A 20,524-nucleotide genomic window follows, 5' to 3' on the forward strand; every position below is an offset into this window, starting at 1 on the left:
AAAGGCCCCCAACATAAAGAACAGGTTGGTGAGGAGTGCCTTGCCACCCACTAAATCCATTTCAACAATTAAATCGAAAGGTTTTTTTCGCTGCGGAACCTGTATAGGGTGCCGCAATATTCAGGGGGATGGGAAAAATAAAACTACAGAGGTGACAATTAATAATCATAAATATGAGATTAGGGACTTTGTGACATGTAATACGAAAAATGTCATTTATGCCATAGAGTGTGAGTGTGGACTATTTTATATAGGTCGGACGTCCAGACCCCTCAAAGTCCGAATTGGAGAACATCTGAGAAACATCAGGGGGGGTCTGGACACCCACGCTCTGTCAGATCATTTTAAAAAAATTCATAACAAATGTACGTCACAGATCAAAAGATTTTTAGGGCTCCGGGCTGTAAAAGGTCATTGGAGAAGACAGGATTTAGCAACCCAATTAGCACAGGCTGAGATGAGAGCTATTTTTGACCTGGGAACATTACAGCCTGGAGGTCTTAATATTGACTTTGAACTAAAGTGGTTTCTTTGATTGCACCGGGAAGGATTTTATTCTTTGTCACTTTCTACCTCTTTACCTTGCACTTTATAAACTGTTGCCCTGTTTGTCTGCACCAGTCACTTTCATATATGCATTGTGCACTTTATGGAAGAATTGGGGTTTAAGATGGTTCACATATGTATTTAAAGAACTTTTTTAGATGCCCGTCTAATGATACATTGTGAATTAAAGTCAAATTAAATCCACACTAACATTATGTCCTCTTCCTTCCGGAGGTGTTAGTTGTGGAGTTTGAAAGAATTTGGACTTGTGTACGATATAAGGAACATCTATTATGTATGAAGGATCGAAGAAGCCGTATAGACGTTACCAAGGTTACTGACCGGAAATGACGTATCGGCACATGGAAGAAACAGGAGACCGGCCGGACGAGCGCCGCAATGATTCATGGGACTTGTAGTTTGATTTGTGTATAGGAATCAGCTGCGCTCGCCGGCCGGGGATTGGACAGAGTTAGTTTAAAAATGGATACCGGGATAGATGGACATCTTCTTTTCTGGACACACACCTTGAAAAAGACCCGATTGAGCGGGTAGAAACGCGTTGGTGGACGTGGGGTGACGGAGGCAGCTGACTGGACTAAGACCCGACAGGAAAGCCATCTGCATACATGGTCTATGGAACCCGGGCTATCCAACAGACTGATGCACTGCCAGGATTGTTTCTATGTGAATAGTCTTGCATCCAGCCGGTAATTGTTCATTTTTGCAGCCTCCAGAGGATTCCCCACTATTGCTATCATTATATTATTGCACTTGCACTTTCTTTTGAATGATTGATGCTGGAAATTATGTTTTTATTGTATTAAACTGTACTTCACCATATGGCATATTTCTCTTCAATTCCTTACATGCACATGAGGAATAGATCCACTTACGCTACCGTGGAGGAGGAAAAAAATTGGTGAACATATTTGTTATACATTTTTACCACACTGGTTCTAGCGCATTGTGATTTATTTTCTGTCACTCTTGTTGTATTAGTCCCTATAAGCAGGCTGGCCGCAGCTCCACCAGTTATAGCTACTGATCACCATTTAGATGCTTCTTCAACCTGAAAGGGATCTATGTGGTTAAGTATGACAAGACTAAATTACCATTTATCCATGAGATCCCATTCTTTATTAATGAGATCTTTAACCCTTGGTGTACTATGAACAACCAGATTTTTCTCTATTGATCTATAATGAGTGGAACCAGTCCTGGCGTATCATGTACCACCATGTGTTTCTTTCTTTTGTAACATTCTCCACAACCTCGATTATGAATTTGCAATGTTTCTTCCTTAGAGCAGACTCTGCAGAGAAGGCAGAAGAGAAATATATTAATTTACAGTAACAAAATAAAAATTCCAAAAGAGAAACCTCCAGAAGGGCTTACCAAGGCGTGATGCTCTTTATTGGGGATGACTCAAACTCCATAACTGCAGAAATCATCCTGGCGTTGCTTCTCCGTGAAGTGAGGATCAGTGTGCACACAACTTCTCTCTGTCAGAGTAGTGGCACAACACAGAAATGAGATCATATAAGCACAGGTGACCTTCTGGCACATTTACCCAAGTAGAAGAGGACGGACAAATCTCAATCTCTACCCTTTGCTATATTTAAAAATAAGTATCCTAGGGAGCAAACTCTGGCCTTTGCTGGAACTACCGGACATGAGTCGTAGGGTTCATCTGTCCGCTGGGAGACAGAAAAAGGTCACCAAAGGGTTGGAGTCATTTAACTTTATACCTTACACAGCCAATTACTATTATTATTATTTTTAAGTTATTGACGTATCAATCTGCTTTTTATCACACATGTAGCTTAGATTATTTTAATTCTGTTAATTAATTCTTACGAAATAATGTGATTATTGTGTGATGTTAGTGATACAATCACATTATATATACCTAAAAAGTTGGTAAAAATGAAGGTTACATTTCTTACATTCTTTACAAATGGGCCAGTTGCAGACCAATTTCAGTGTGCAAATTTGGTTGAGTTGTTTGTACGTAGTGGCGGATTTTACCTATCAGTGACCCCGCTCAGTGTCAGTGAAGCCAAATGTAGTCCATGACTGCACTGGCTTCACTGTGGCAGTGACTTAATATTGGAAGTCCTACCTGTCAGTCAAAGACACCTAAGCAGCCCCATTGTGAAGTGTTTCCTCCCTCCGGGACTGCCAGACAGGACTACGACAGGCAGGGAGCTGTACTCCTGTGGGAATCCACTCCTTGCTTTTGGTGCAGCCCAATCCGATCCGAATTCTATGGGCTGCAGCCGACGCAGTCCATAGAAGCATGGTTTGCACATGCACATTAGCAGTGCAGCATCTGCGCATGCACTGGTCCCGGCACCTGCCAGATCCAGGACCCGGGTTCCCTGTCTACTCTCCGCAGGCACAGGGGTAGTGGCAGTCCCCCTACTTAAAGAAAGTAGGAGCCGCAGCTGGGTGTAAGTGTAGCTGATAGATGTATGGCATAACCTGACACATAAATTTGAGATGTGTAAATACTAGCAATGTTTACATTTAAAAGAAGAAAAGGTAAAATAAAAATGTGAAAAAGCATAAATAATATACACTAGTTTAGTTTTAATATAGTGAACGTGATCTGAAACTAATGCAGGGCATACATCAGAGCAGCAGTTGCCAATACGATCCGCTGATAATCGGCGATCCATCTGGAAAATGAAATTGTCAAAATCCTGCATGTTAAAAATCCCAGACTCGACGATCCCTATCATTTAGCTGATGAATCGATGATTTCCAACATGTTGGATTTCCCGATCCCCCAGACCAGGCTGATATATGAGCACCATAAGTTTTGGGAGGAGGGTTTTTTTTTACATTTAAACCTTTAATGTGCATATTTTAGACATGCATATCTGTGAAATAGCATATGTATAATGTATATAGGCTTACAGAAAAGTAGATATCAAATGTTGCCTATAACGATGGCGTAATTTCTCTTTGAACATCAAATTTTGTTTTATTCTCTTTGTACATTAAATATGGATTTATTGTTGTCCTGTATCAGATAATACAAATATTAGTACTATTGTTAACAATTATTTTGACAGATTACCTCAAGAAAACGCACCATGCAAAGAAGCATAAGCTGCATGGTGTGAGTGGCTAGCGAGCAACAGTCACTCACTGCCACACGGTAGCTGTGTGCTAAAATGGAGCCATGTGTGGGTGTAAATAATACAAATTTGTCAGACACTGGCTAAATCTTTTGGCTCTCCCTTGAAGTAGGATAATGAGTCACATCCTTTTGATAAAGTACATCCTACCTTCATATTATTAGCAAAAGCAGTCAAGTGCATCAGACTGCATCTGCCAAAGAGAATAGAGATGCTAGTTTGGAGGACAGAATTAGATAATTCCATTCCCAGCATGCTGTGTTTATGGTTCAAAAATCAAAGTACAAACTGGAGATTTGTCCCAGGTCATCGTCTCCTTGACAGCTAGTGCACCGTTGCATAAACGCATGTGCATTAAAAGTCTGATGACAAAAATAAACAGCATTTACTCTAGGGTACAAGGCAAGCAGTGATATAATACACCTTACCAGAACCTGTCTCGCAGATATCCAGCATAAAACCAAGGGAAGGAAAAATGACAGAATGATGAATTGGCCATAAAAGTGCAGGCTGAGCTACAAGGTACAAGACCAGCTTTGTTAGAGAAACGTGTAAAGCAGAGGCTTAATAAAATGTTTAAGTGTTACTATTGTAATACAGTAACTGCATCCCCTGAATGTTTAATAGCAGTTTTACTTTTGGAGTTTAACATGATAGGAAAAGCTCATAGGTGGGCAATTATGAAAGCTCCCAATAGAATGTTATACAGGTTGAGTATCCCATATCCAAATATTCCGAAATACGGAATATTCCGAAATACGGACTTTTTTGAGTGAGAGTGAGATAGTGAAACCTTTGTTTTTTGATGGCTCAATGTACACAAACTTTGTTTAATACACAAAGTTATTAAAAAATATTGTATTAATTTAAATGACCTTCAGGCTGTGTGTATAAGGTGTATATGAAACATAAATGAATTGTGTGGATGTACACACACTTTGTTTAATGTACAAAGTTATAAAAAAATAAGAATTTACTTACCGATAATTCTATTTCTCGGAGTCCGTAGTGGATGCTGGGGTTCCTGAAAGGACCATGGGGAATAGCGGCTCCGCAGGAGACAGGGCACAAAAAGTAAAGCTTTAGGATCAGGTGGTGTGCACTGGCTCCTCCCCCTATGACCCTCCTCCAAGCCTCAGTTAGGATACTGTGCCCGGACGAGCGTACACAATAAGGAAGTATTTTGAATCCCGGGTAAGACTCATACCAGCCACACCAATCACACTGTACAACCTGTGATCTGAACCCAGTTAACAGTATGATAACAGCGGAGCCTCTGAAAAGATGGCTCACAACAATAATAACCCGATTTTTGTAACTATGTACAAGTAATGCAGATAATCCGCACTTGGGATGGGCGCCCAGCATCCACTACGGACTCCGAGAAATAGAATTATCGGTAAGTAAATTCTTATTTTCTCTATCGTCCTAGTGGATGCTGGGGTTCCTGAAAGGACCATGGGGATTATACCAAAGCTCCCAAACGGGCGGGAGAGTGCGGATGACTCTGCAGCACCGAATGAGAGAACTCCAGGTCCTCCTTAGCCAGGGTATCAAATTTGTAGGATTTTACAAACGTGTTTGCCCCTGACTAAATAGCCGCTCGGCAAAGTTGTAAAGCCGAGACCCCTCGGGCAGCCGCCCAAGATGAGCCCACCTTCCTTGTGGAATGGGCATTTACATATTTTGGCTGTGGCAGGCCTGCCACAGAATGTGCAAGCTGAATTGTATTACACATCCAACTAGCAATAGTCTGCTTAGAAGCAAGAGCACCCAGTTTGTTGGGTGCATACAGGATAACAGCAAGTCAGTTTTCCTGACTCCAGCCGTCCTGGAACCTATACTTTCAGGGCCCTGACAACATCCAGCAACTTGGAGTCCTCCAAGTCCCCAGTAGGCGCAAGGCACCACAATAAGCTGGTTCAGGTGAAACACTGACACCACCTTAGGGAGAGAACTGGGGACGAGTCCGCAGCTCTGCCCTGTCCGAATGGACAAACAGATATGGGCTTTTTTGAGAAAAAAACCCACCAATTTGAGACTCGCCTGGCCCAGGCCAGGGCCAAGAGCATGGTCACTTTTCATGTGAGATGCTTCAAATCCACAGATTTGACTGGTTTTAAACCAATGTGATTTGAGGAATCCCAGAACTACGTTGAGATCCCACAGTGCCACTGGAGGCACAAAAGGGGGTTGTATATGCAATACTCCCTTGACAAACTTCTGGACTTCAGGAACTGAAGCCAATTCTTTCTGGAAGAAAATCGACAGGGCCGAAATTTGAACCTTAATGGGCCCCAATTTGAGGCCCATAGACACTCCTGTTTGCAGGAAATGCAGGAATCGACCGAGTTGAAATTTCTTCGTGGGGCCTTCCTGGCCTCACACCACGCAACATATTTTCGCCACATGTGGTGATAATGTTGTGCGGTCACCTCCTTCCTGGCTTTGACCAGGGTAGGAATGACCTCTTCCGGAATGCCTTTTTCCCTTAGGATCCGGCGTTCCACCGCCATGCCGTCAAACGCAGCTGCGGTAAGTCTTGGAACAGACATGGTACTTGCTGAAGCAAGTCCCTTCTTAGCGGCAGAGGCCATAAGTCCTCTGTGAGCATCTCTTGAAGTTCCGGGTACCAAGTCCTTCTTGGCCAATCCGGAGCCATGAGTATAGTTCTTACTCCTCTACGTCTTATAATTCTCAGTACCTTAGGTATGAGAAGCAGAGGAGGGAACACATACACCGACTGGTACACCCACGGTGTTACCAGAACGTCCACAGCTATTGCCTGAGGGTCTCTTGACCTGGCGCAATACCTGTCCCGTTTTTTGTTCAGACGGGACGCCATCATGTCCACCTTTGGTATTTCCCAACGGTTCACAATCATGTGGAAAAACTTCCCGATGAAGTTTCCACTCTCCCGGGTGGAGGTCGTGCCTGCTGAGGAAGTCTGCTTCCCAGTTTCCACTCCCGGAATGAAACACTGCTGACAGTGCTATCACATGATTTTCCGCCCAGCGAAAAGTCCTTGCAGTTTTTGCCATTGCCCTCCTGCTTCTTGTGCCGCCCTGTCTGTTTACGTGGGCGACTGCCGTGATGTTTTTCCCACTGGATCAATACCGGCTGACCTTGAAGCAGAGGTCTTGCTAAGCTTAGAGCATTATAAATTTACCCTTAGCTCCAGTATATTTATGTGGAGAAAAGTCTCCAGACTTGATCACACTCCCTGGAAATTTTTTCCTTGTGTGACTGCTCCCCAGCCTCTCGGGCTGGCCTCCGTGGTCACCAGCATCCAATCCTGAATGCCGAATCTGCGGCCCTCTAGAAGATGAGCACTCTGTAACCACCACAGGAGAGACACCCTTGTCCTTGGATATAGGGTTATCCGCTGATGCATCTGAAGATGCGATCCGGACCATTTGTCCAGCAGATCCCACTGAAAAGTTCTTGCGTGAAATCTGCCGAATGGAATTGCTTCGTAGGAAGCCACCATTTTTACCAGGACCCTTGTGCAATGATGCACTGACACTTTTCCTGGTTTTAGGAGGTTCTTGACTAGCTCGGATAACTCCCTGGCTTTCTCTTCCGGGAGAAACACCTTTTTCTGGACTGTGTCCAGAATCATCCCTAGGCACAGCAGACGTGTCGTCAGGATCAGCTGCGATTTTGGAATATTTAGAATCCATCCGTGCTGTTGTAGCAGTATCCGAGATAGTGCTACTCCGACCTCCAACTGTTCCCTGGACTTTGCCCTTATCAGGAGATCGTCCAAGTAAGGGGTAATTAAGATGCCTTTTCTTCGAAGAAGAATCATCATTTCGGCCATTACCTTGGTAAAGACCCGGGGTGCCGTGGACAATCCAAACGGCAGCGTCTGAAACTGACAGTGACAGTTCTATACCACGAACCTGAGGTACCCTTAGTGAGAAGGGCAAATTTGGGACATGGAGGTAAGCATCCCTGATGTCCCGGGACACTATATAGTCCCCTTCTTCCTGGTTCGTTATCACTGCTCTGAGTGACTCCATCTTGATTTGAACCTTTGTAAGTGTTCAAATTTTTTTAGATTTAGAATAGGTCTCACCTAGCCTTCTGGCTTCAGTACCACAATATAGTGTGGAATAATACCCCTTTCCTTGTTGTAGGAGGGGTAATTTGATTATCACCTGCTGGGAATACAGCTTGTGAATTTTTTCCCATACTGCCTCCTTGTCGGAGGGATACCTTGGTAAAGCAGACTTCAGGAGCCTGCGAGGGGGAAACGTTTCGACATTCCAATCTGTACCCCTGGGATACTACTTGTAGGATCCAGGGGTCCTGTACGGTCCCAGCGTCATGCTGAGAGCTTGGCAGAAGCGGTGGAAGGCTTCTGTTCCTGGGAATGGGCTGCCTGCTGCAGTCTTCTTCCCTTTCCTCTATCCCTGGGCAAATATGACTCTTATAGGGACGAAAGGACTGAGGCTGAAAAGACGGTGTCTTTTTCTGCAGAGATGTGACTTAGGGTAAAAACGGTGGATTTTCCAGCAGTTGCCGTGGCCACCAGGTCCGATGGACCGACCCCAAATAACTCCTCTTCCTTTATACGGCAATACACCTTTGTGCCGTTTGGAATCTGCATCACCTGACCACTGTCGTGTCCATAAACATCTTCTGGCAGATATGGACATCGCACTTACTCTTGATGCCAGAGTGCAAATATCCCTCTGTGCATCTCGCATATATAGAAATGCATCCTTTAAATGCTCTATAGTCAATAAAATACTGTCCCTATCAAGGGTATCAATATTTTTAGTCAGGGAATCCGACCAAGCCACCCCAGCTCTGCACATCCAGGCTGAGGCGATCGCTGGTCGCAGTATAACACCAGTATGTGTGTATATACTTTTATATGATATTTTCCAGCCTCCTGTCAGCTGGCTCCTTGAGGACGGCCCTATCTATAGACGGTACCGCCACTTGTTTTGATAAGCGTGTGAGCGCCTTATCCACCCTAAGGGGTGTTTCCCAACGCGCCCTAACTTCTGGCGGGAAAGGGTATACCGCCAATAATTTTTTATCGGGGGGAACCCACGCATCATCACACACTTCATTTAATTTATCTGATTTAGGAAAAACTACAGGTAGTTTTTTCACATCCCACATAATACCCTCTTTTGTGGTACTTGTAGTATCAGAAATATGTAACACCTCCTTCATTGCCCTTAACGTGTGGCCCTAATAAGGAATACGTTTGTTTATTCACCGTCGACACTGGATTCAGTGTCCGTGTCTGTGTCTGTGTCGACCGACTAAGGTAAACGGGCTTTTTAAAACCCCTGACGGTGTTTTTGAGACGTCTGGACCGGTACTAATTGTTTGTCGGCCGTCTCATGTCGTCAACCGACCTTGCAGCGTGTTGACATTATCACGTAATTCCCTAAATAAGCCATCCATTCCGGTGTCGACTCCCTAGAGAGTGACATCACCATTACAGGCAATTGCTCCGCCTCCTCACCAACATCGTCCTCATACATGTCGACACACACGTACCGACACACAGCACACACACAGGGAATGCTCTGATAGAGGACAGGACCCACTAGCCCTTTGGAGAGACAGAGGGAGAGTTTGCCAGCACACACCAAAAAACGCTATAATTATATAGAGACAACCTTATATAAGTGTTTTCCCTTATAGCATCTTTTTATATATTTCTAACGCCAAATTAGTGCCCCCCCTCTCTGTTTTAACCCTGTTTCTGTAGTGCAGTGCAGGGGAGAGCCTGGGAGCCTTCCCTCCAGCCTTTCTGTGAGGGAAAATGGCGCTGTGTGCTGAGGAGATAGGCCCCGCCCCTTTTTCGGCGGGCTCGTCTCCCGCTCTTCAACGGATTCTGGCAGGGGTTAAATATCTCCATATAGCCCCCGGAGGCTATATGTGAGGTATTTTTTGCCAAAAAATAGGTTTACATTGCCTCCCAGGGCGCCCCCCTCCCAGCGCCCTGCACCCTCAGTGACTGCCGTGTGAAGTGTGCTGAGAGCAATGGCGCACAGCTGCAGTGCTGTGCGCTACCTTAAGAAGACTGAGGAGTCTTCTGCCGCCGATTCTGGACCTTCTTCTCTTTTCAGCATCTGCAAGGGGGCCGGCGGCGAGGCTCCGGTGACCATCCAGGCTGTACCTGTGATCTTCCCTCTGGAGCTAATGTCCAGTAGCCAAAGAAGCCAATCCATCCTGCACGCAGGTGAGTTCACTTCTTCTCCCCTAAGTCCCTCGTTGCAGTGATCCTGTTGCCAGCAGGACTCACTGTAAAATAAAAAACCTAAGCTAAACTTTTCTAAGCAGCTCTTTAGGAGAGCCACCTAGATTGCACCCTTCTCGGCCGGGCACAAAAATCTAACTGAGGCTTGGAGGAGGGTCATAGGGGGAGGAGCCAGTGCACACCACCTGATCCTAAAGCTTTACTTTTTGTGCCCTGTCTCCTGCGGAGCCGCTATTCCCCATGGTCCTTTCAGGAACCCCAGCATCCACTAGGACGATAGAGAAATATTGTATTAAATGACCTTCAGGCTGTGTGAATAAGGTGTATATGAAACATAAATGCATTCTGTGCTTAGATTTAGGTCCCGTCACCATGATATCTCATTATGGTATGCAATTATTCCAAAATACGGAAAAATCCGATATCCAAAATACCTCTGGTCCCAAGCATTTTGGATAAGGGATACTCAACCTGTACTTAAACTTTTGGATGTTGTAATACTTGGAACGCTTCTTTATCCTTTGAAAGGTATACAGTATTTTATAAAATTTCCATTGCTCTCAAATAAACTTTTAAAGGTGCCATACTGACAAATGATACAGTAAAAATTCACATATACTGTAGTTAATGAGATAGTAACATAGTTTCTGAGGTTGAAAAAATACAATTTGTCCATTGAGTTCAAACTGATCTCCTGCACTGTAATATTTTTTAAACTAATTTGAATTGTGGTGAATGTTTAGCCGTTATGTTTATTCCTGTTTTTTTGTTTGCATATATGATCTTACAAAAACAAGTCCACCGCTAGCTCTGTGTATTGTCCCCTTATATATTTGTAAATGTTAATCATGTCCCCTCTTAATCTCCCCTTTTCCAGTGTAAACATGCCTAGCCTGTTATGAGCCACGGCTGTGGCTCATTCGTGTTTTGCATTTTGGTTATGTATTTTATGTTACACTTCTGTTTATGTTCTCCGTGGGTGTCATGGGGTGTTCGGAGCTCACCCTTAAGGAGAGGGTACTGTTATGAACCACAGGTAGTGATTCATTCCTATTCTATGTTTATAGTTGTCTTGCAGGCCAGGATTTCCCATTGCTCTGGTTTGAGAAGACTCTTGTTTGCTGCCGGTGGTGAGTCTGTGTGATTGCAGCTTGTTCCCATGTGTTCAGCCTCACCTGTCTGTTGATTGCACCTCTCAGTTGTGTAGCAGGGCAGCTGCACAACATAATTAATTAAGACTCTCTGTTATATTCTGGCTCAGTGCAATTTACAGACGCTGGTGATATTTCCAGAGTTCCAGAGTTCTTGAGTTCTGAGCTAGTCCCTGCCAGTTCCTGAGCTCCTGTCTAGCAGTGTCGGTTCCAGTGTCGATTCCAGTGTCGGTTCCAGTGTCGGTTCCAGTATCTGATCCCGTGTCCTGCCGTGAAGCGTTCCTGTCCAGAAGTCCTGTGGCTTTGTCTGTGCCTGGTTGAGTATCTGGCTTCTTGGTGTTCACCGGTCTGTCGTTTGGGATTCTGCCTGTCCTCCGGTTCTGAGAGTCTGTGTCGGCTACATTGGGGGTTCCTGTCCGTTTGCCAGTATTGGTACCGGTTCCGTGAGTAGCGGCTTTGCCGCGTCCGTCGGCCTAGGCCGCAGTACTCTTTGGTTATATTTTGTTACTGTGTTTTGCAGAGGGTTCTGCTTATGCTGTCACCGCCGGTACACAACAGTATTGTGTCGGCGAGTGGAAAGCATTTCCTTTGTTGTTCTTTTCCTTTGGCGGCATGCCGCACATATATTTAGTTTTAGGGTTGTTAGTAGCCCCTAGCCTTCTGTTTGCTTTAGTTAGAGGTCCCCTTGTTATTATCCTGTCTCGGTTCACGCCTTGTCTCACTCTAAGACCTGGGGGCATCGGAGTTGGGCAGACCTAATCCGCCCTTCAAATGCGGCTGCCGTGGGCCCAAGAAACCATAGTCACTCAGGCGTGAACTGACCACACGGGTGAAACAATGGAGGTAGGGTGCTAGGGGCTATTTCCACACCACACCTTATTTCAGCATCACGTTCTGGTGCTCAGGACTCACTACGCAACATCTCCCTTGTTCTGAGCACCAGGAACCTAACATTATCACCAGCCATACAACAAAAAAGAAATAAAGCTTTTTCTTTTTTGGCCCAGTCCAGTGTCTTGTCTAGAATCCTGTCCTGTCTAGAATTCAGTGTGAAGAATCCAGTCCTGTCAAGAATCCAGTCCTGTCTAGAACTCAGTGTGCAGAATCCAGTCCGGTGTTTAGAATCCAGTCCTGTCTAGAATTCAGTGTGCAGAATCCAGTCCGGTGTTTAGAATCCAGTCCTGTCTAGAATTCAGTGTGCAGAATCCAGTCCGGTGTTTAAAAATCCAGTCCAGTCTTGTCTTGTCTAGTTTAAAAATCCAGTCCAGTCTTGTCTTGTCTAGAATCTTGTCTAAGAATCTTGTATAGAATCTTGTCTTAGAATCGTGTCTAGAATCGTGTCTAGTCTTGTCTTGTCTAGTTTGAAATCCTCCTATGCCTACTATGCAAGCCCTGCAAGCATCTCTCTCTGCCCTGAACTCTGCTTTCAGTGCTTTGAAACCTGAGCGGCTGGAAGTTTTGCAGCAATCCTTAAAGCAACTGCAAAACCTTCTGACCAAAATTTTGCTTATTTTGCCAGAAGTAGTTGAGAGTTCATTCTCTAAAGAGACTCTTGTTCACAGTATGGTGACAAGTGAATCCTCAGGTTTAATTAGAGTGAAAAAGTTTGAAAGTTTTCTGCGGCCCAGGATCTCAGAAGAGGAGCGTCTACATCGCAGAAACTTAGATTTATGCCTATATTGTGGGGGTTTAGGCCACTATCTGCAGACCTGTGAGTTGCGCAAGCCAAAGTGTGGCGACAAGTCCTGCCCTCTGGCCAAGTTGAGTCAGGATACAAGACCTACTCCTGTCTCTACTGTGGCAGAGGTACTTGTCACACAACCCACACTAAAAAGCACTCTGTCCTATAATTGGGGTCCTTGGGCTGGGGAGCCCCATTATAGATTCAGGAACCAAAGGAGAATGTTTCTCTCCTCTCTTGATTTTCCTGTTGAAGCAGAGTTGCAAACCCCTGGAGCGGTGCCCGATGCCCGGGGTCCTGGAGTGGTGCCCAATGCCCAGGGTCCTGGAGTGGTGCCCGATGCCCGGGGTCCTGGAGTGGTGCCCGATGCCCGGGGTCCTGGAGTGGTGCCCGATGCCCGGGGTCCTGGAGTGGTGCCCGATGCCCGGGGTCCTGGAGCGGTGCCCGATGCCCAGAGTCCTGGAGCGGTACCCGATGCCCAGAGTCCTGGAGCGGTACCCGATGCCCAGAGTCCTGGAGCGGTACCCGATGCCCAGAGTCCTGGAGCGGTACCCGATGCCCAGAGTCCTGGAGCAGTACCCGATGCCCAGAGTCCTGGAGCGGTACCCGATGCCCAGAGTCCTGGAGCGGTACCCGATGCCCAGAGTCCTGGAGCGGTACCCGATGCCCAGAGTCCTGGAGCGGTACCCGATGCCCAGAGTCCTGGAGCGGTACCCGATGCCCAGAGTCCTGGAGCGGTACCCGATGCCCAGAGTCCTGGAGCGGTACCCGATGCCCAGAGTCCTTGAGCGGTACCCGATGCCCAGAGTCCTGGAGCGGTACCCGATGCTCTAGGTTATAGAGGGACATCGAATATTATAGCTCAGGTGTCAATACCAGAAGGGGTCTCAGAAGCTGTTACCCCAGGTAGAGACTTGAAAAGCGCAACTCCAGAGAAGGTGTCTAAAACCATAGTTCTAGAAGGGAACTCGAGAAGCAAAACCCCAGAAGGGATCTTTGAAGTAATATCCCCAAGTGGGGTCTCGAGAGACAAAGCCCCAAAGAAGGGTCTAGAAGTCGCTTCCCCAGGAAAGGACTCAAGAGGCATAGCGTTAGTGGAGGTTCTGAAGGTTATAGCTTTAGCAAAATTCCCGGAAGTCATTGTCCCGGGAGAAGTTTCGATAATTATCGACTCGGAGAGGGAGGCTGACGGCCCGGTCCCAGAGAGGGAGGCTGACGACCCGGTCCCAGTAAAAGAATCCGAGGTGCTGACCCCAGCGGGGTTCCCGAAGGCCACTGCCCCAGCGGGGTTCCCGAAGGCCACTGCCCCAGCGGGGTTCCCAAAAGTCACTGCCCCGGGTGGGGTTCAGAAAGTCACTACCCCGGGTGGGGTTCCGAGGGCCACTGCCCCAGGTGGGGTTCTGAGGGCCACTGCCCCAGGTGGGGTTCTGAGGGCCACTGCCCCAGGTGGGGTTCTGAGGGCCACTGCCCCAGGTGGGGTTCAGAAAGTCACTGCCCCAGGTGGGGTTCAGAAAGTCTCAGCCTCGAGTAAGGTCAATAGTGACCAGGTCCTAGCAAAGCACTCTAGTCAGTCAGATGGGAAGGAAGCAGATCCTGACTCTGTTGATATCTCAACATCTATAATCTCTTGCATTCTATCTCTTAAAATCCCCTCCAGTACTTTCCTCACTATAGATGTAAGACTGTACAGTACATACTGTATATAATTTATTCTACACACATATATTAAACACAAACTATATGTGAGTACAGTAGTTGTGCACATGCGATGGCCATCGACCATCGATGGTTAGCAACCATTGATAGTCTGATGGCGATGATGAGTATTTTCACCAGCATTGGGAGGCTGTCAATGGTAAACATCAGCGGTTTCTTACTGATGGTGGCAGAGCAGTCGATGGTCATCCCTACTATTATGAAGGTGCTGTGAGGACACCTTCATTCACTGTGGAGGCTACTGTGACAGCCAATCGGAGAAACCATGCATGTGCACTAGCGCATTTAAGTTAGGAAGCCAGGAGGTCACGAAGATGTAATCACACCACCGGCTCAGGAGATGCAAACTGGGTACTGCAAAATATCTCAAATAACAGTGCTTGGCTGAGTCTTTATTTAATGGGAATACACTGTTCCCATATTCAAAATATACTTCAAGAATCCATTGCTTCATGGTTAATGAAATGATAGTATGCTGGACCTAGAATGTAGTTACAGTATTTGAGATTTATGTTTAGGGATGTGCGCAGGCCCAAATAATAGGTTTTGCGTTTTGGTTTTAACAATTATTATTATTATTATTATTATTATTATTATTATTATTATTATTATTATAATTAATCCACATGCAGTGTCGGACTGGGACATGAAGGGCCCACCGGGGGAATGCAGTTATAGGGGCCCATACTTAGGGGTGTGGCCAGCCTACAAATGGGGTGTGGAAATACACAATAGTATAGTGCAGTGTAATGCAACATATCTACCATGTATAATACAAATGCATAGTCTGGAACCTGATCCCTAGAGGAAGCAGTGGGACCTCATGCAGTGGGGCCTACCGGTGGTTTCCCTGGTACCCCTGTGGGCCAGTCCGACCCTGTCCACATGGAATGTCAAATGAACTTGATAAATGTTTCATAGACACATTTGGGGCACAAATGTATAATCATAAACTGATTATTGGGCAATAACCAAACACAGGAAAGGCATGAGACCCATTTCCTTAGTAACACAGGATATAAAACACTCTTCTACAGGACAGTAACTAGGTGTGTGCAGAGGGGGCACCGCACACAGCGTTGCAGTGTAGGGGGCGTTGTTGGCGGCACTTGTCAATTATCTGTTTTAATTACTTTCACTTGCAGCTTCCCCCCTTTTTAAAGCCCAGCAACTCCTGACCACTTCAGTCTCCTACCCACACCCCGTCCGTTGCTAATACCTATACAACATTCATGAACTTAACTTGATAGCTCTTTGATATTCAGTTACACTGTCCTTTATTACATTTCAAGATGCTAACATACCCGGGATTCAAACCCATTGCAGTCAGACACTCTATTCATTGAGCTCTCTGCCCTTACATAGGGGGATATTCAATTGTTTGAAAAGTCAGTTGGGTGTCTGTTTTTTCCTATGTAATAGACAGGAAAAAACAGACACCCGACCGACTTTTCAAACATTTGAATTCCCCCCATGGAAAGCTAGAGAATTCTAACTATTTGAAGCTTACCTTGTACTATGTGAAAAAATGATCAGCATTGTAGCTGTGCAGATCTATGTAGGGTGTGGCTGCAAGTGTTTGGATGTGAGGCTGCACACTACATACAGTAGTGATTGGATGTGTACACTACATACAGTAGTGATTGGATGTGTGGCTGTACACTACATACAGTAGATCTGCTCAATTGCAATGCTGATTATTTTTCTTACAAAGTACTAGTAGCTTCATATTGTTAGAAATCTCATAGTTTTTATGCAGGTTCAAGTGACAGGTTATAGGTTTGAATCCTGGACTGGGCAGTATATTGAAATGCTATTTAATAAAGGGTATTTTAACTGAATAACAGTCAGCTCTCAAGTTAAGTGAATGAATTTGGTATAAAGAGGATTTATGTCCAAATTCATTTTCTTGCAGTGTTCTATAAAATATGTGTGTAATCAGAGCCGTCAGGCCCCTGGGCACAGCAATGCACTGAGCACCCTACCCATCCTCCAGCGGTAAGGGTGGGGGGTGCTATCAGCGCCGGGTTTGATGTCCTGCGGGCGGTAGGGGGTGTTCTATCTTCTGCTCAGCATGTAGGACCTGGAGCAGTAATTTCTGCTAATTACTCCTTTACTGCACAGATGGGGCTAAACTGTAGAAGGGGGCATTGGGCTGAATGAAGGGGCCCTGGTACATAACTTCCAGGGTGGTAGGGGGTGTTTAATACACAGGGGAGGGGTGGATAGTGGAGTGGGCTTAATATTCATCATTTTCTGGTGGGAGGGCAGCTTGCTTGACTGCAGATATCTCAAGTTCCTGAAATTAGATTTCGCAGCTTTGAATGGGATAAAAGAAAAACTAGTGAGTTCCACCTTTTAGGGGGTACTGGGGATACCTTTCAGGAGATATTGGGGACTTGGGGATCAGAGTTCAGGAGCCAGAACAATTCACCAATGCAAATATAAAACTGCATACCAGGCGTGTGGAGCTGGAGCAGGGACCAACTGCTGGCAGGCTGATATCTCTGGTTCTGGGCATAGTAGAGACAAACTGCCAATGTCCTCCAAAAGCAGAGAGTCCCAGCTTTTGGAGTATACCCTCAGCAAAACTCTATGTCAGGCAGAACCCGAGATATCTGGCTGAGAAGAGCAATTAACAGGCTTGGATGGGGACCACTGCTTTCAAGTCGGATATCTCCAGTTCCCCAGGGCCGATTTTCAAAAAAACTGGTACCCTGCAAAGAGGGGACCCTCAGCTATCAGCCTAGGGTCCTTATACTCCTGGGGCCCTTGGGCAAGAGCCCATTGAACCCATTCGAAAAGACGACCCTGTATGTAATATATATATATATATATATAATATAGGATGAGAATACTGCCCTCTATATGTATGTTAAACAGTGGAGTACTTTTCACCACACAAGGCTCCCTGTGTTTAAAGGAGTACCTTGATTGGTGATAAAATACCACTCTTTGTATTGCAGTCTGTATATAGGGCCTAATTCAGACCTAATTGCTAGCAAGCGATTTTTGCACTGCTGCGATCAGATAGTCACCGCCTACAGGGGGAGTGTATTTTAGCTGTGCAAGTGTGTGAACGTATGTGTAGCAGAGCTGTACAAACAGATTTTGTGCAGTCTCTGCGCATCCCAGGACTTACCGTATATACTCGAGTATAAGCCGACTTTTTCAGCACATTTTTCTGTGCTGAAAAAGCCCACCTCGGCTTATACTCGAGTCAATGGCTGCAGCAGACGCCGTGGGCTGTGTGGGCGTCCGCTGCAGCCGGCTCCAGGACAGACACTAGAGGTCATTATTGACCTCTAGTGTCTGTGCGCGTTGCTATGGGAGAGACGTCATGACGTCTCTCCCATAGAGATGATCGGGTGCCGGGGAGCGGGCGGCCGCACAGAGCGGCGGCAGGACGGAGCGTGCGGCCGGATGGAGCGAGCGGACGGACGGAGCGGAGCAGCGCAGCAGCAGAAGAAGCGGTCGGGAAGCAGGAGCGGGGCAGTGGTAAGTATTGTTTTTGTGTGTGTTTGTGTGTTTGTAAGCGGCGACGGGGGCACTGCAACAGGGGGCAAAGAAAGAAGGGGGCACTGCAACAGGGGGCAAAGAAAGAAGGGGGCACTGCAACAGGGGGCAAAGAAAGAAGGGGGCACTGCAACAGGGGGCAAAGAAAGAAGGGGGCACTGCAACAGGGGGCAAAGAAAGAAGGAGGCACAACTACTGGGGGCAATGAAAGGGGGCACAACTACTGGGGGCAATGAAAGGGGGCACAACTACTGGGGGCAAAGAAAGAGGGGCACAACTACTGGGGGCAAAGCAACGGCAGCATGTTTTTATCTGGCACTGTGGGGGGATATCTGTTACTGGGGGTATATGTGGCACTGGGAGCACAACCCTAGCAACAAGCATTACCCCCTGGCAACAAGCATAACACCTACCGCATGAAACCCCTGGCAACGAGCATGACACCCTGAGCATGAACACCCCTGGCACCGTACATTTCCCACCCTAGGCTTATACTCGAGTCAGTCATTTTTCCCATTTTTTTGTGGTAAAATTAGGTATCTCGGCTTATATTCGGGTCGACTTATACTCGAGTATATACGGTACTCAGCCGCTGCAATCACATCAGCCTGTCCGGGACCGGAATTGACGTCAGACACCCTCCCTGCAAATGCATGGACACGCCTGCGTTTTTCCAGACCCTCCCTGAAAACGGTCAGTTGACACCCACGAACACCTTCTTCATGTCAATCTCCTTACAATCGCCCATGCGAATGGATCCGTCGCACAAACCCATCGCTGAGCGGTGATCCGCTTTGTACCCGTGCGACGCGCCTGCGCATTGCGGTGCATATGCATGCGCAGTTTTGGACCCGATTGCCCACTGTGCGAAAACAACAGCAGCAATCAGGTCTGAATTACCCCCATAGTTGTGGCTGTACATGTCAGATCTGTAGGATGGGTCCAAATCCCCACAAGGTGCAATCTTCCCCACAGTATTGCTCAGCATACATATATAGAAAAAGAAAAGTGGGCGCAACAGTGTAATACCATTTTACACAACATTTATTTAAAGTAAACAAAAATGCTCGTACATTGAAAAAGATTAAAAAGCTTATCTGAAACTCCTTTCAGTCTGCATACAGGATCAGGTAGAAAGTAAGTCAACCAGATTGTCCTCAACATGTTTCATCTTCTTAGCATCTAGCTGGACTTCATCAAGAGTGAGAAATCATATGTTTTACCTTACACATATTTATACCCCTTAGGAGGTTATTTTTTCACCAATACAAAAAATGAACTTCATCCAGTACAAAAAATGAACATCAAATGAAACAGTATCTGTTTGAGAATTTAGCAATCCCTACTCTCAGACACTGTTAGTTTTGTAAATGGAAATAGATGGGGTATGGTATGACTTGTCGTCAGTCACCATGTTGACAGTCATTAAGTCAACATAAGGATGTCAGCATGGTTGAACTGTCAACATGTAGCATGTCAGCATTCACAACATGTTGACAGTGACAATGTCAATAAGAATCATGTCTACATGGATTATTTGTCGACATGAAGTACTGTCGACAAACCATCCCTGGTGGTCTAGTGGTTTCTTTCTCTCTCCCCTAAGCAGCTGCAGCTCCACCGTCTTCTGGGTCCTGGTGGTTAACTGATTTTTACTTCTGGCATTCTGGCACAAACCTCCGATGTTGCAGCATTCTGGTATTTCTTCCCCATCCCTGATCCCTAACCCTCCCCTTTAGTGCCTAACTCTAAAACACCCCCACCCCACCCTACATCCTAACCTTAACCTCCCCTAGCAACCTAAAGCTGAGCCTCCTGATGGTACCTAACACTAACCATCAGTATCCTGAAATGCCGATGTAGACATTGTGAATCTATAGACAGTTTGAGGATGTCAGCCTAGTGCCTGTCGATATTTTGAAGCATGCATACAGATTTAGCCATGCTCATCTTGCTGCATGGCGGCATGCTGCATGGTGCACTGTGCTGTGACTATTCACAGCTGGCAATTGTTCCATTAATTCCAATAGGAATAAATAGAGCGAACACCGACTATGAATAGTCACAGACCAGCATGCCATGCAGAAATCCATGTTGCAGCATGCCGCATCACAGCAAAGATCACCATGGCTACATCTGTATGTCCTGATGTTGACATTGTGGTATCGACCTTATGAATGTCTGCATGGTTACTGTCGACCATTTGATTGGATACCAACAGCTGACAGCTGAATATGGTATCAATGAAGTCCATTTAGGTGATGTTGTCTAGATTGCTACAGTTGGACAAATTGGACAAAATGAGATAAAAAGAAAATTGCATAGAAACTATTTTTAAGACTTAAATATGTTTTATGCATCATGTAACTAGTGGAAGTGATCTAAAATAACTGATCTCAGCAATTCAATATACAACTTGAGACTATAAAACACTTGAGAAATTGTGTTGCAAATAATATGGTTTTAGGGGTATATTCAATTGAAGTTGAAAGCTGCCGTCTGTCGAAATGATGTCAGTTTTTTACTTTTTTAG

The 20,524-nt window shown here is 45.8% G+C and overlaps 1 long non-coding RNA gene across 2 annotated transcripts in view; it reads right to left on the minus strand.

Annotated features, from left to right (window-relative positions):
* Positions 1-1,663: 1,663 nt before the first annotated feature.
* The window catches only part of LOC134943655 (uncharacterized), a 67,519-nt gene continuing 48,658 nt past the window's right edge, over positions 1,664-20,524 (minus strand). The window contains exons 1-3 of one of the 2 annotated variants that reach the window (XR_010181667.1): positions 19,065-19,171; positions 1,945-2,051; positions 1,664-1,861 (exon numbers count right to left, since the gene is read on the minus strand). This is a non-coding gene — a long non-coding RNA (uncharacterized LOC134943655). Of the gene's footprint in view, positions 1,862-1,944; positions 2,052-19,064; positions 19,172-20,524 lie in introns of those variants that run through there. The other variant, XR_010181666.1, reaches the window with a different exon arrangement.

This window comes from Pseudophryne corroboree, chromosome 7 (assembly GCF_028390025.1).
Source record: "Pseudophryne corroboree isolate aPseCor3 chromosome 7, aPseCor3.hap2, whole genome shotgun sequence".
NCBI classification, from domain to species: Eukaryota; Metazoa; Chordata; class Amphibia; order Anura; family Myobatrachidae; genus Pseudophryne; species Pseudophryne corroboree.